The following is a 16632-nucleotide window of genomic DNA, read 5'->3' as shown; positions in this document are numbered from 1 at the left end:
CTGGACTTCAAGAAGGATGTTGACAGGATGCTGCTGAGTAAGATAAGGGCCCGTGGTGTCATCGCCAAGGTACTAGTGTGTACAGAAACTTGACTCTCTTGCAGAAGGTAGAGAGTGGGAATAAAAGGGTCCTTCTCAAGTTAGCAGCCAATGACAACTGGTGTTCCGCAAGGCAACCACAACTTTTTACTTTTTACATTAACAATCTAGATGACGGAACTGTGGGCATTCGAGTGAGGTGTTTGGATGACTCAAAAGTAGACATAGGGACAGGTATCATTGAGATGGCAGGGAGGCTGCAGAAGGATTCAGACAGGGTAGGAGAGTGGGCAAAGAAGAGGCAGATGGAGTATAACTCGGGCAAGTGCGAGGTGATGCACTTCAGGAGATAGAAAGAGAGGCATGGACTATTTTATAACTGGGGAGAAAATTCAAAAGTCTGAAGTGTAGAGTGTTGTGAGTTCCAATCAGGATTGTCTCAAGGTAAATGAGAAGGTTGTGTCAGTAGTTAGGAAGGTTCTGTATCTGCTGCACAGTGTGTTTGAAATCTTATATTCAGCAAAAGAACTGAGTCAACTCTTATAAACAATGATATTTGTTTATTGAACACAATTAATATGAGAACAATAAAACATATTATAACGTAATGAAAAACACTATAATCTATCTTATGGTTTAACTTAACTTTGGATGATCACATACCACCCCACCAGAAGTTGACTGGATTCCACCTCATGAAGTCCTCTTGTTCTTCTGATGGTCTTGTAGGTGTCTTCTCTTTCAGTGGTTATTCTCGAGTTACCACTCTCCGAGCGATTTTATGGTGATTCTTATCCTCCCAAGTATTCACGCCTTTTGGGAGGGTATGGAGGATCTGCCAATGGAATGATCAGGTTCATTTACCCTGATCAATCAGATCCAACCTGGGGTTGTCACATTGATGGCCCAAGGGTGACATTCCATTGTCCCATTCAGGTCCAACTTCAGGTGTGTATTACAGGGTCTGTAGCTGTCAGGCTTGTTTGCAAACTATCTCTGGGTAGTTGCAGCCTGTCTGCATTCCGCAGCATGTGGATGAGCACAGAGAGTTTAGTCAAGGCTGGGTTCAACTTCCCAGCATGATTCAATCTTTGTTCATTTTTGTAACAATTTACTATTGTCCATTGTATGATTATTATTTCAGGTGGCCCGTCTGGTCAGAAAGGCAAATACAGTGATGATATTTCTTTTGCGATGACTTGAATGGATGGATTTCCACTTCTCTGAAAGGCTCTGGTCAGACCACGTTGAAGTATTGTGTACCGTTTGGGGCCCCATAACTCAGGAAGGATGTACCACCGCTGAGCGTGTTCAGAGGAACTTCATAAGAATGGTCCTAGGAATGAAAAGCTCAACATATGAGGTGTCTGGGTCTATACTCGCTGGAGTTTATAAGGATGAAGTGGGCTCTAATAGAAGCATACAGAACACTGGTTGCCTGATCAGAGTAGATGTTGGGAAAATGCTCCACTGTTAGGAGAGAAAGGATTCAAGGACATAGCCTGAGAGTCAACCAATCCTTTCTTGTTACATAATATCACATCTAAATTAGATTAGATTCCCTACAGTATGGAAACAGGACCTTCGTCCCAACATGTCCACACTGACCCTCCGAACAGTAACCTGCCCATTCCCATTTCCCTCTGAGTAATGTACCTAACACTATGGGCAATTTAGCATGGCCAATTCACATGACCTGCACATCTTTGGACTGTGAGAGGAAATCCACACAAACAGGGGGGAGCATGTGCAAGCTACACGCAGACAGTCCCCCGAGTCTGGAATCCAACCTGGACCCTGGTGCTGTGTTAACAACTGAGCCACCATGCCGTCCCATTATCTGGTTGGTTCCATGACGTCCTGCACTCAGAAATAATCTCTCATACACTCTATGAATCTTTATTCAAGGACATCACTGTCAAGTTGATTAATTGAGCCAATTTGCATGTTCAAACCACCCATAGTTACTGTTGTGCCCTTGTTGCAAACCCTCATTCTTTATTACCTCAGAAGTACTTTGGGGGGAATAGTGGCTGAAAATTCCTCTTCCCAAGAGGTTTCTTCTCTTGCTTTTCATTTGTACTGAAACGGACTTCAAATATTTTTTGGCACAAAACACTTTGAAAAGATATGAATACCCACTCGCACGAAAAAATGTTTATTTTCTTTTCACAATCGTGGACTTAAGAGGGCTAAAAGTGATCATGAGATATCGTTAGCAGGCAGGGTTGAGGAAAATCCCAAAAGAGTTATTTTCATATATAAGGAGCAAGAAGGTAACTAAAGAAATGTGTGGCCCACACAAGGACAAAGGAAGAAAGTTATGCATGGAGTCAGAGAAAATGGGTGAGATTCTTAGTGAGTACTTTGCATCTGTATTCACCAAGGAGAGGGACATGACGGATGCTGGGGTTAGAGATAGATCTCTGAGTACTCTGGGTCAAATCGACATAAAGAGGGGGGAAGTTTTGGATACTCTAAAAACGTATTAAGGCAGACAAGCCCCCAAGTCCGGATGGGATCGACCACAGGTTACTGAAGGGTGTGAGTGTAGAAATAACTGGGGCTTTAACATATATTTTTGCAGGATGATTGAACATGGGTGAGGTCCCGAAGGACTGGCGAATTTCTAATATTGTCCCCTTGTTTAACAAGGATAGCAGGGATAATCCAGGTAATTGTAGACCGGCAGGCCTGATATCATTGGTAGGGAAGCTGCTGGAAAAGATATTGAGGGACTTGAGTAAGGTGTTTTATTAGGTTCCCCATGGTCGGCTGATGGAGAAGGTGATGTTGCATGGGTTTCAGGGTGTTTTATGCAGATGGATAGAGAACTGGCTGGGCAACAGGAGACACAGAGTAATAGTGGAAGGGGATTTCTCAACATGGAGACCTATGACCAGTGGTGTGCAACAGCGATCCGTGCTTGGACCACTATTGTTTCTGATACATATCAATGATTTGGAAGAAGGTATCGTTTGCCTGATTAGTAGCTGTACAGTAGCCATCACAGCCTGACATACCTCGCACTGTACAGTAACCATCACAGCCTGACATACCTCCCACTGTACAGTAACTATCACAGCCCAACATACCTCCCACTGTACAGTTACCATCATGGCCCGACATACCTCCCACTGTACAGTAACCCTCACAGCCTGACATACCTCCCACTGTACAGTAGCCATCACAGCCCGACATACCTCCCACTGTACAGTAACCATCACGGCCCAACATACCTCCCACTGTACAGTAACCATCACGGCCCGACATACCTTCCACTGTACAGTTACCATCATGACCCGACCTGGCTCCCACTGTATAGTAACCATCACGGCCCAACATACCTTCCACTGTATAGTAACCATCATGGTACGACATACCTCCCACTGTTCAGTAACCATCAAGAGCTCAGTGCTTCGCATTGCTGCCTCACAGCATACGACCCTAGGTACAATTCTGGCCTTGGGTGTCTGTTTGGAGTTTGCACCTTCCCCCCCGTGTCTGCTTGCGTTTCCTCCGGGTGCTCCGGTTTTCTCCCACAGTCCAAAGATGCGCAGGTCAGGTGAATTGGCCATGCTAAATTGCCCACAGTGTTAGGTGCATTAGTCAGGGTTAAATGTAGGGCAGGCGAATGGATCTGGTTGGGTTGACCTTCTGAGGATTGGTGTGGATTGGTTGGACTGAAGGGCATGTTTCCACACTGTAGGGAATCTAATGTAACCTCCAAGGTTCAAGTCAGGAATATGATGGAATAATCACTTGTCTGAATGACTGCAACTCCAACAGTACTCTAGTACAGACTTTCTAGCAACAGGCAACACAGTTGTGTGGGGAAAATCCTGTCTCACAAACTTGATTGATTATTTTGAGCAAGTGACAAAATTGATTGATGAGGACATGGGGCTCGATGCTGGCCGTTTGGACCTTAGCAAAGCCTTTGATATGGTTCCTTATGGAAGGCTCATACAGAAGGTGAAGGTGAAGAAGGGATCAGCGGTCAGTTAGTAAGATGGATCGAGAACTGCCTGATCATAGAAGACAGACTCGTGGTGGAACAGTGCTTTTGTAACTGGAGATCTGTAAATATATTGGTGGAGTTGCAAATTATGAGGATGATTGCCAGAGAATACAGCAGGATTTAGGTCAGCTGCAGACTTGGACAGAGAAAACACAGATGTAACTATCTGGGCAGTTGCGACGTGATGTGTTTTAGAAGGTCTATTGCAGCAGAGAAGTATAAAGTTGATGGAAAAATTACTGGCCTCATCAACATCCGAAGGTATCTAGGTGTACAGCTCTTCAGTTCTCTGAAAGTGACAACACGGGTGGATAGGGTGATCAAGAAGACTGATGGCAAACTTGCAGCCATGCATCGGAGCATGCAGTATGAAAATTAGCAGGTCACATTGCAGCTGTAGGGAAACTTAGTTCACGCACATTTCGGATGTTGTGTACAGTACTGGTTGCCACACCATCAGAACGATGTGGAAGTGTTGGAGAGGGTATGGAAACGTTTTACCAGCATGTTGTCTGGTTTGGAGGGTATTAGCCAGAAGGAGATATTGAACAAACGTGGTTTGTTTGCACCTGGGCATCATTGGCTATGGGGCTACCTGATAGATATTTACACAATCATCAGAGGCATAGATAGAAGGACAGTTAGGTTTTAGGTAAAAGGGAGAAAGTTCAGGACATGTGATAGGGAAGGCTTTTTTGCTGTTCCAGACAGAACGTGAAAGTGCCTGGAATGCACTGATAGAGGGGAAAAAGCCAATATAGCAAGGTTTAAGAGGCATCTTGGCACAAGTATTAGTAAGTAGGGAATAGAATGACATAGAAGGTATCGCAGAAAAAAAACTTTTACTTGAACTTTAGACTGGCATCATGTGTCAGTGCGGGCTTGCTGGGATGAAGGGCCTGTTCCTGTACTGGACTGTTCTTTAAAACAAGATTTGAGCGCAGGAGCGGCAAGATGTTGACTGACTGATGACTGATGATCAACAGCCACATACAGTGGATCTCTCAACAACTTACCCTCCCACCCACAGCAGGGAATCTCAACATGGAGAATTGGATGTGAAAGTCCGAGCTGGTAACCTGGTGACTTCATCTCGCCCCTCGCTCCGACGGCCTTCTACCTTGGACACCAACATCTCGGGGAACACTGCATAGACAGAAGCTGCATGTACTCCACACCCACCAATGCTGTCATCTGACACATGCTAGCCTCACCATGCCATCCCAGCACATATCCGACACAATGACAGTACGCTTCTGTATTTCAATGCTGCAGCTCAGGTTTGCACTGACAACTCTCATTGCAATGCTGCTGCAAGGACACTGTGCTCAGGGGCACACATCCAGCTCATGGACTGTCCCTCTGAGCTGCTCATTCGGTGTTTGTACACACTCACTTTGAACTGACTTCAATACTTACAGAATTATTGCCTTGCCTTACCCTGCACTCAGCAGTGCTTCCCCTCAGCCAGAGCTACCAGACTCATCCGTCTGCTGTATTGTCTTGGTGTTTAGCACAGACACAAACCAGGAAGCTTAATATCATTATCCACAGTCAGTCAAAGTGCCCAGCACAGTGAGTCTCAGATCCTAGTCTGACAGCTTGGACATGGTCAGTCAGCCGCTCATGGTTGTTAGGGTCAGGATCCTTCCCCTGTGATGGGGTGAGGAGCTGAATGTTGGGAGCCCCCTATCCCTCTTGGCTCTTTCTGCTCTCGTGCGGGGTGGTTCCTTCCAAAATGTGACAATTACCAAGCAGTATTAAGGGAGGTGGATTTGTTTGTAACAGCTGGTACAGATCGAGAGAAGGTGCTGCATTCAGTGACAGTGGAAGAACATGAGCCTTTGTGAGGGGTTGATGTAGTAACAGAGAGACAGTGAGGGCGCGGTCATAAAATGCAGATGGTGGTACATACCATGGTGTCGTGGAGAAGGTCACTGACCTCCTTCCGACACTACTTAGCATTCACCAAGAAGGCTGGCATCTCACTGACACAGGGATCAACCTCCAACCAAGCTGGCAGGATGTAGTGTCATGGCCTCCCCTGCCAGTCCTGGAGGAAGATATTGTCCCTTTCGTGCACCATGCCATCCACCAGAATCTCAGCGGCTTGGTCTCAAAGTGAAGCCCCAGTTTTACCCCCTCTGCCATGTCCAGGCCAGTTTCGGATTAACAATCCAAGAGTACAATTTACGTTTTAAAGATGGCCCTTGTAACAGGGAGGCCGGTGCATTCTGGGATATCCAGGCAGTGGGCAGTTGTTATGATGAAGGGAAAAAAAATCCACTTAGTGTCAGATGAGAGGAAGACCACGTGGGCAGGGAAGGTAGTTAATGAGGCCGATTGGAGTTGGTATCATGAGAAAATGCACTTCACCTTGTGGAGAGAAACCCTCCATGAAACTCGATTAAAATGAGACTTGACCAAATCATTAGATGGCTTAGGCCTCTGTCTGTCTGAACTAAAATAGGGATGCAGTGTGAAATATTGGGTGCAACAAATTTGGAGCAGAGAATTTTACAGGAGATACAAATCCTTAAAAGAAATGGATAATACAATGTTCCAGACTGTTAAAAGGAGCTGGGGAAAATACCCAGCCTTATAGTTACCCACGTTATCCAATCCTCACTGGATGCAGGGATGATGCCGGAGGATAGGAAAATGGCTAACACTGCAGCTTTGTTTAATGTGGAGCAAGGGACTGACTGAATAGGTCATGGCTGGAATTCTGAGACAGTGGATAAACGGTCACTGTGGAAGTCCCAAGGACTCCAGGACAATCGGTCTGGATTTGTGCAAGGAAGATCGTGTGTAATTAATCTGACTGTGTCGGTTTGAGGCACTAACCTGTAATTGCATGTGACTTACTTGGATTTGACGAGAGATCCCATAGCAGGCTGCTTAAAAACAGCAACTATAGGATCCAGGTGAATGGAGCAAACGACCCAGAGAAGTGCAAGGCAAAGCATTTGGGAGGATCAAAAATAGAGAAGAATGCACAATAAATGAGACTATAGTCAGTCTGGGCAGAAGGAAGCTGGAAACATTAATAATCTTATTAATATAGCAAATGGCATTATTTCCTCTATCAGACAAAATACGGAACTTCAGAGCAGGAAGCTTCTGCAGGAACTGTATAAATAATAAACTCAGTCACAGCTTGGGGACAGTGTACAGTTCTGGTCACCCCATCACATGGAAGGATGGAATTGGACTGGAGAGAGTACAGAGGAGATTCTCCACCCTGTGACAGTAGAAGTGCAGTTATGAGGAAAACTTGGAACGGCGGATGCCGACAGGAGATTTGACTGGGGTGCACATATTGTCAGGAGCCTGGGTAGAAAGGGAGAGAACACCTTGTTCCTGTTGAAGAGCTCAGTTATGAGCGGTGAATATTTAATGTAATTTGTTGAAATATTTGCGAAGTGGTGAGGAAAGTTGTTATTTCACCCAGAGTATGGTCGGGTCCTGGGTGTCACACATAGAAGCAAAGTAGAGGCAGAAACTCTCAAACCATTTTCATAATGTGCCTGGATCTGTACTTGATGTCCTCCACTATCCGGGGAGAGAGAACTAGGGATTTAAAAAACAATGTCACATCTTGACCAATGCAGACAGTGGACAGTGTGATCTCCTCTAGACTGTGCTATTTTCTTAAGTTTTCAAAAGTTACCAATATCTGTTAGGATCATTACGTAGGGATGAGGGGTGAGGGCAGGGAGGAGCAATGTTTAAATTAATTAGCATCACGATAATACTGATCCCATCCTTTATACACAATGCTACTTCACTGTGTTGGCCTTTTTGTCCTTCCTGCATAAATGAGGAAAACCTTTGATTATCCAATTCTCAGTTGTGATCACACTGCAACCCCATCTCATAATCCCATGTCGACCTCACCTGGTTCACTCTATTTAAAGGTACAATTTCACTGGCCTTATTGAAAAGTTCCCAACATTCCCAATTGAGAATAATTATATGCAATAATTGAGAATGAAAAACATTAGTTGACAGAGCAACCTTCAATGGAGCAAGAATGATGTTGGGAACTTTTCAATAAGGCCAGTGAAATTGTAGCTTTAAATAGAGTGAACCAGGTTAGATCGACATGGGATTATGAGATGGGGTTGCAGTGTGATCACAACTGAGAACTGGATAATCAAAGGTTTTCCTCATTTATGTACCATCATCCTGAACTTTACAATGAAATGATCGCTGCCCCCCAAAATGTTCCCCTACTGACACTGAATCCACTTGCCCCACCTCTTTCCCAAGGACCAGGTCCAACTGTACATGTTCTCTTGGGCTGGGCACATACTGCTGAAGTGAGCTCTCCTTCATGTAATCCAGGGGCGTTGGCCCCTCATGAATCTGCACCAACAGTAACTGAGTCAATATCTGGATAAATTCAGTTTCTCAGTGTAACTAATCTGTAGTATTGTCATCGCTCTCAAATGACCCTGCATATTTATTCTTTCCAACCTTTCCAATGGTTGCTGGTACCTCATAGTTTAATTGTACACTCTTTGTTCTGTAGCTCCAGCCAAATTCATTATGTCCCATGACGGATCCTCTTTCTCTTGGAATCCTTCACTAACGCTAATCTAAACCAATACTTCAACCCTTCATCCTTTCCCTTCCCTTCCATTATTTTGGAATCCTTTATACCCAGCCATATTAACACCCATTCCTGCCATTCTTGAGCCTGCTCTCAATGATTAGTCCATCAGATTTCCACACACCAACCTGCATTTGTAACTCCCCAAACTCTGATAATTCATGTCCGTGCAGACTACCTCAGATTAAAGCTTTCTTTCTTACTCCAAATTCCACTGTTAAACTTCTTGTTGTAAATTAGTGCCAACTGTATCTCCCATTATTTTGACAATCTTGGTAGTCTCCTCGACTATTCCTTTTTGTATCCTAAGCACACACCAAGTTATTTTCAATCCCTTCCAAACACCCCGTAAGAAATTCAGTCCCAGCTCTGTCACGTTAGCCCATCCAGTTTGTACAGTTGCTGCCTTCCCCAGAACCAGTCCCAATGACTCAGGAATGTGAAGCCCTTCCTTCAGCACCATCGTTCCAGTCACACTCTCATTTACCTAAAACCCCGAGTTCTGTTCTCACTTGGACACGGCACTGGCAGTTACCAACGGATAGCTACATTTGAGTTATCCATGCACCTAGCTCCCTAAATTCTGATTCCCAGACCATTTCACCCTTCCTACCCAGGTCATTCCTACTAACATGGACATGACCTTTGACTGCTCATTGTCCCCAGACGGATGTCCTGCAATATTCTTAACCCCACTATCCTGGAATTACAGAAACACTGACACCTTCTTCAATTTCCTGACTTCCCTGTGCCTATTGATCCTCCTTCCTTTTCCCTCCCCTCCTGTACAGTCAGGCTGCTTGTGGTGCCGCAGACATGGCTCCGACTGCCCTTCCCTGAACAGCCCGCACCTTCATAAACTTCCAAACCAGGAAACTGAATTTGGAGGGAGATATCAGGATATTCTTCCATTCCCTGAATGTTTCTCTTCGATTGTCTCGTCCCCTCTTCCTTTTCTTCTTCTCGGCTGTCATGTCTGCAGGGTGATCTACTCTGCGTGTGTGCTATCCACCTAAATCTCAGCATCACAGATGTCCCACAGTGTCTCTAGTCACGATCTGAGCTCCAAGATCCAGTGTTCATCTAGGACACGAGCAGGGGCTATTATTTCCCAACGTAACAGAACATATTTTCCATCTGACAAACATGTCTTGTCATGTCTTAAAATGCAACCTAATTAATTACTTAGAATTAAGTTAACATCAGCGAAAAAAAAAAACAATAGGTTTAACTCCCTTATTCAACTGTGGCTTACTGAGGGTAATGTATATATTGGCTGAGAATTTCACGTCTCCCTCTTATTTCGGAGTTCAACCCTTATTTCAGAAGCTGATAAAATAAATTCGCTAACTTCTATCAATTTAATGACAGTCGCTAATAACGGTGTATTATCTGCCAATGAATTTACAGCCTTTTCTGTGAAGGCTCTTGTACTTCTTCAAAACTCAGTGCAGGCAGGTCCCAGTAGCAGAAAGGTATCTCTGTGACTCCGAGGTACGTGTAATCCTCCAGCTCCCACTCCACTCCGCTCCCTCACAGGGTCACCGTCTCTGTGACTCCCAGGGATGATTAGGCCTCGATCCTCAGTGCTGATTTATATCCTCCCACTTTGCTGCCTCTGCAACTCCCAGTTATGTTAGCCTCATGCTCCTGCTCCAAGTTGCTCCGTCACATGGTCACTCCCTCTGTGACTCCGTGCTGATTTCGAGCCTCCTGCTCTGCTGCTTCTCCAACTCCAAGTCCTCGTCGGCCTCGATCTTTGCTACTGATTAATATTCTCTCCATCTGTGCTGCTCTCTCTCAGGTTCCCTCCCTTTGTGACTCCCAGGTAATGGTAGGCCTCAAGCCTCAGCTAATATTTATAACATCCCATTCCACACTGCTGCCTTACAGAATCGCTGCTGTGCTTGGACGACAGTGGGAAAGAGGAGGGTAGACAGAGCAGAGGGTGTTACAGTGACTGAGCGAGCTGTATGGGATGGAACAGTTTATCTGGGGAGCTAGGCAGACTTGCAGTTTCGAAAGCAGGTTATTGGAAGATGCAGTAAGAGTTGTAGACACTGAAGAAGGTGAAGGAAATAGAGAGATAGTGGCTTGTTCATGATGGAGCTATGTAGAGTCAAAAGAGCTTTTTCTGTGCTGTTTATAGAGATGTGGAGACTTCAACAAATACAAATTGAGAGCCAGCAGGTGTTGTATGGTATTCGAGACTGTTGGATGTTACAGAGTTAGAAGATTTGCAGTAACTGGGGGGAATATAAACTTTTGGAGCACTGGTGGTGTTCAAGGACCCTCAGGACATGAGGTGGTGCAGAGAATGGGAGCGTTCCAAATATGGGATTATAGGGGCTGGAAGTCCTGAGATGGATAAGGAGGATGAAAAGTGCCATTTTGGCACACGCAACCATCGTAATTACAGAGATTTAGGATGGGAACCTGTGCTATCATTGATTACAGTTATATGGAGTGTTCCAGAAGCTGAAGGGGTTACACATTTTAAAAGGGAGAGATTTAATGTGATCAGAAGTTTAAACAAGAATTAATGAATTTCAATGATCTCTAGCACAGATGAGAATGGAGTAGGTGAGATATTATGAGGAACTGTCAGATTTATATGGCGGGGAGTATGTAGGATATGAAAGGCAGAGTGGCATTGTCTGTATGCAGTTGCAGACATGAGGAGTAGCGCCTGCTGGATGGGACCCAGATAACAACTGTTCCAACTGCTGGTGCAGTGGCTCAGGAAGGCAGCTCACTACCACTTTCTCAGGGACAACCCCAAATCACCAATAAATGCTGGCTCAGCCAACAAAGCACATGTTCATGAATGAATGAAGGAATAAAAGATCTACAAGTAGCCTTGTGATCATTCAGGCAGGCCCATTCAACAGCACTTCACCAACCCGGAACCACTATTCCCTGGAAGGACAGGAGTTCCAGGTGCATGGGAACACTAACATTTCCACGCTCCATCCTCCCAGCACTGTGTCTGTCCCTACACCCAAAGGACTGCAATGGGTCAGGAAGGCAGCTCCCCACCAACGTCTACAGGGAATTACAGGTGGGAAGGTAATGGTGAAACTCAGCTGTTTACAGCCAGACAGAAAAGTAAATCCAGTAGTGGGTGTGAAATGAAATTTCCGTTTCAGAACAACATGCTGAGCATGGAAAGAGGATTTGTCTGATTGGCACAAGGCAGAGAGTGTGAAGAAAGGGGTCTTTTTCACGATGGGAACTGGTGATAAGGGAGCTGCGCAGGGGTAAGTTTTGGGATGACACTCTACACATTATACATTAAGAGTCTGGACAAAGAATGTGAAGGGGTATGAGAAATGGGTTTCCAAGAAAGATCCCAGCGATGAATTTTGTGTCATCTGAGGAGCAGGTGAAGTCTCTAGGTCTGCACTTGATGAAGTTTAGGCGGCGGCGGCGTAGAACCTTGTTCAAACATACAGAATACTGAGGGGCCTGGATGGAGTGGACGGGGGCAAGATGTTTCCACGAGCAAGAGAGACTAGGGGACAAGGGCACAGCTTCAGAGTGAAGGGACGGCCCTTCTGAATAGAGATGTGGAGGAATTTATTCAGCCAGCAGGTGATGGATCAGTGGAACTCACTGAATTATGGGGCTGTGGATGCTAAGTGATTCAGTGTATCTAACTCAGAGATAGCTCGGTTCTTGATGAGTGAGAAGATCAAGTGTTACCCGGAGTAAGTGTGAGATTGGGGTTGAAAAACAATTCAGTCATAAGCAAACAGCGGAATAGACCCGATGGACCGAATGGCCTAATTCTGCTCCTATACATGATGGTCTGATGGACTGCCCTTTTTCTGTAGGTTTCCAAGTGTGCAGTTATCATTTCTGGCATATTGTTTACCATACATTCCAGCACCTTCCTGTTTCTGATTATTGCTGGCACCACTTGGTGTCAGATCAACTGCAGAAAGCTACATCACAGAGTAACTTGAGAATCATCGTGTATAAATCTGAGAAAGATGGCATACAGGGACAGCAGGACATAGAGAAGGCAAATGGAATGCTGGCATTGATTTCAAAGGGAATGGAGAATAAAAATAGGGAAGGCTTGTAACAACTATAGAGGACTTCAGTCTGCCCATACTGAGAATACTGTGAACAGGTTTGGTCCCCTATCTGGAGGAAAATGTCCTTGCATTGGAGGCAGCCCAGAGAAGGTTCACCAGGCTGGTCTTCAAAATGGAGGGATATTGATGAGAAGAGGTGGAGAAGGTTGAACTTGCAGTCGTTAAAATTTAGAAAATGAGGCAAATTTATTGATACACTGAAGATTCTTGTGTTCTTACAGATTCGGTACTGAGACATTGTTTCACTGAGCAAGGATCTGTAACTGGAGATAAAGGGGAATACAGACACCAGAGAAGCTAACAGAGAAAAGCTGGGTTGTAGAGACTGGAGGATGTTACAGAGTTCGGGTGGTTTGAGATCACTGTTGATGGTTAGAAATCAGATAGGTTGTCGGGCTGAAGGATGTCAAGGAGATTTACAGGGTTATCAGTCCTGAAGGATTACAGCGATAGTGAGGAATATAGGGACTAGAGATTACTCAGATAGGTGTGGCCATTGGTGCTTCAGGAGATACAGAGACTGGGAGGGTTGTCGGGACTGGAGATTGCACAGATATTGGTGGCAGTTGGAGCTCCAGAAGTTTTAGGAGAAAGGGAGGATTGTAGGCACTGATTGTAGACAGTGGGTGTGATAATTGGAGCTGGAGGAGTTTATAGAGCCCGGGATGATCGTTGGTGCTGGGAGTTACACTGACATAGACAACAGTTGGAGCTGCAGGAGAGAGGGAGAAAGGGAAGGTTGAAGGGTCTGGATACAGGGAGAAGTGTTGGGATTGGAGGAGCCAGAGATACTGAGGGTTGTAGGTCTGTAGGAGCTCAGAGAGCTACTGAGGACTGTGAAGGCAGGTTTGCAGCATTCCCATCAGTTACACAGAGATGTGGAGTGCTGTTCTGGAGGAGGTTACAGAAATCAACAGGATTGCAGATTATGGAAGATATTACAAAGACAGTGAGCTGTAGTATTTGAGGAGGTTATAGTGACAGGATGCATTGAGGAGTTGGAGGCTGCTACTGGTGTTAAACATGCTGCAAGGGATCAATATCGATCAGGGGGATTGGAAGCTCTGGAGAGAAAGAATGAGAAATGCAGTAACTGAAGAATATCACAGAGATGGGGAGGAACATATGAGGGGCATTAATCACTCAGATGCGAAAGCAGAAGTTTTCATTAGGAGGTTTGCAAAAGATGTGAAATGTGAGGCCGTTGTCCACAGTGGTCTCAGGCTCTGTCTGAAGGTTGAGGCTGGGACAAAATTTTCAGCAGAGTAATTTCAATTGATAACCAGGTAAGAGCACGGCAGGCAATGAGGGAGAACTGATGAAATAAGCTTTATTTTGATCTAAAATGCCTGACAGGTAAGGCAGATGAACGCACGGCATAGATGGGAACATGGGACTAAGAAATCACAGGAATTACAGAAACACAGCTGAGGGACGGACAGGACTCACAGATCATTGTTCCAGATGACAGATTCAACAGGAAGGATAGATGGGGAGACAAGAGAGTAGGGGGAGTAGATCAGTGAAAACATCACTGCAGCACTGAGAGAGGATATTCCTGAGGATAGCCAAGTGAAGCTAAATTAGTGGAACTGAGAAATAATAATGAATAATCAGTTTGATATGACTGTACTACAGGCTCGCAGTAGTCAGCGGGAAATTGAGCAGCAAGTATGTCGGAGATCTCAGATATCTGTAAGAAGGATAGGGATGTAATGGTCGGGGATTTTAACTTTCTAAACCTAGACTTGGACTGCCAGAGTGTTCACAGCTTGGATGGGAGGAATTTGTTCAGTGTGTTCAAGAAAACTCTCTCAATCAATATGTAACTGGCCCGACTGGAGAAAGGGATAAAACCTGACCTCCCTTCGGGAAACAAGGTAGAGAAAGGGACTGAAGTGTTTGTGGGGGAGCACTTTTGCAAAGTCACCACAATTCTATTAGTTTGAAAATAGCGATGGCAAAGGACAGGCCTGGTCCAAAAGCTAAAGATCAAAACTGGCCTTGAGCCAGTCCAGAAGGTATTAGGCAAGACTGTCCAAAAGTTGATTCGTGGAGGCTGTTTGCAAGTAAAGGAACGTCGGGCAAGTGGGATTCTCTCAAAAGAGTGATAAATTAAGATTTCAGGGCCAGCATGTGCCTGTTAGTGTGAAGGACCATGCTGACACAAGTGGGAAAAATTGGATGACTGGGGATATTGAGGTGCTGGTCAAGACAAAAAGGGGACACATGTCATATACAGCCAGCTGGATTGAGTCAATCCCTTGAAGAACATAGTGGGTGTAGTATTACTCGAAAGATGGAAACCATGAGGGCCTAAAGGGGAACTGACAGAACTTTGGCAGAGAAGGTTCAGGAAAATTCAGAGATATTCTACTAGTATATTAGCAACAGAAGAATAACTCGGGACAGAATGTGACCCCTTAAATTTTAATGAAGCCATCAGTGTGTGAACCCACAGGAAAAGAGTGCGATCCGAAACAAACACTTCACGACAGAACTTACTGTGGAAAACACACTGGAAAGCAGGGAAATAACCAGTGATGTTTTCAAAAGAGTCCACATTGGAGAACAGGAGGTGCTGAAGGTTTTCAAACACATTAAAATTAGACAACTCCCTGGGAAGTAATCAAGTATATCCCAGGTCATTGGGGTAGGTTAGGGAAGAAACTTACAATGATTGTTCTATCACTGACAGCCACGGGTGGTGAGCCCGGAGCCTGGAGATTGCCTAATGTTGGGCCAGTATTTAGGAAAGGCTGCGACGGAAAGCTGGGGACATAAACACCGATTCGCCTGATGTCAGTGGTGCCAATGTAGATGGAAGCAATTCCACGGGACAGGACTTACATGCATCTGGAAAGGCAACGCTTGATTAGGGATAGTCAGCATAGCTTTGTGCATACAACGTCGTGTCTCTCAAACTTGATAGAGTTTGTTGAAGAGGTGACCAAGGAGATGGATGAAGGCAGAGCAGTAGACGTGGTCTATCCTGACTTCAGCAAGGCCTTAGACAGGGTTTAGCGTGGTGCACTGGTTAGTAAGCTTAGATCACATGGGATCAGGGAGAACAAGACAAACACAAAATGGGCTTGACAGTAGGAGACAGAGGATGGTGGGCAAGGGTTGTTGTGCAGACTGAGGGGCTCTGACCAGCGGTGTGCCATAAGCATTGGTGCTGGGGTCAGGCATGTGTATTATTGACATAAACAAGAATATATAAATTATTGTTCCTAAGTTTGTGGATAGTAAAATAAGAGTTATACTGGGCAGTGAATACAATTATCAAAGGTGATCTTAACCAATTGAGCCAGTGGGTTAAGAAATAAAAGATGGAGCTGAATTTAGGTATTTGATTTTGTTAAGACAAACCAGGGACGACGAATACAATTAATAGCAGAGCTCTGGACTGTGTTGTCGAATGGAGAGAGACCAAGGGCTGCATTTACATTGTTCCTTGGAAGTGGCATCACAGGTGGACAGGAAGGGGAAAGCAGATTAGACACACTAGCCCTCATGGGTCAGAGCATTGAGTACATGAGTTGGTCCATCATGATACGGCTGTATCAGACATTGCTGTGTCTCCAGTTGGAGTACTGTATAGAATTCTGATCATCCTGATTTAGGAAGCATATTCTGAAACTGCAAATGGAGCGAAGATTGATGAAGATGTTCCTGATACTGCAGGGTTTGACAGAAACACAGAGGCTGGATAAGCTGGAAAGCAACATGGGTGAAATTAGATAGATTTGGCAGATAAGGTTAAGGATAATCCAAAAACATTCTACAGCATACAAGTACAAAAAAGCTACTAGAGAGACAATAAGGCCCCTCAAAGATCAATGAGGCAA

The sequence above is a fragment of the Chiloscyllium punctatum genome, chromosome 47, assembly GCF_047496795.1.
Source record: "Chiloscyllium punctatum isolate Juve2018m chromosome 47, sChiPun1.3, whole genome shotgun sequence".
In the NCBI taxonomy this organism is placed as follows: Eukaryota; Metazoa; Chordata; class Chondrichthyes; order Orectolobiformes; family Hemiscylliidae; genus Chiloscyllium; species Chiloscyllium punctatum.
The sequence above is the reverse complement of the archived record's forward strand: the minus strand, read 5'-3'. Positions refer to the sequence as shown.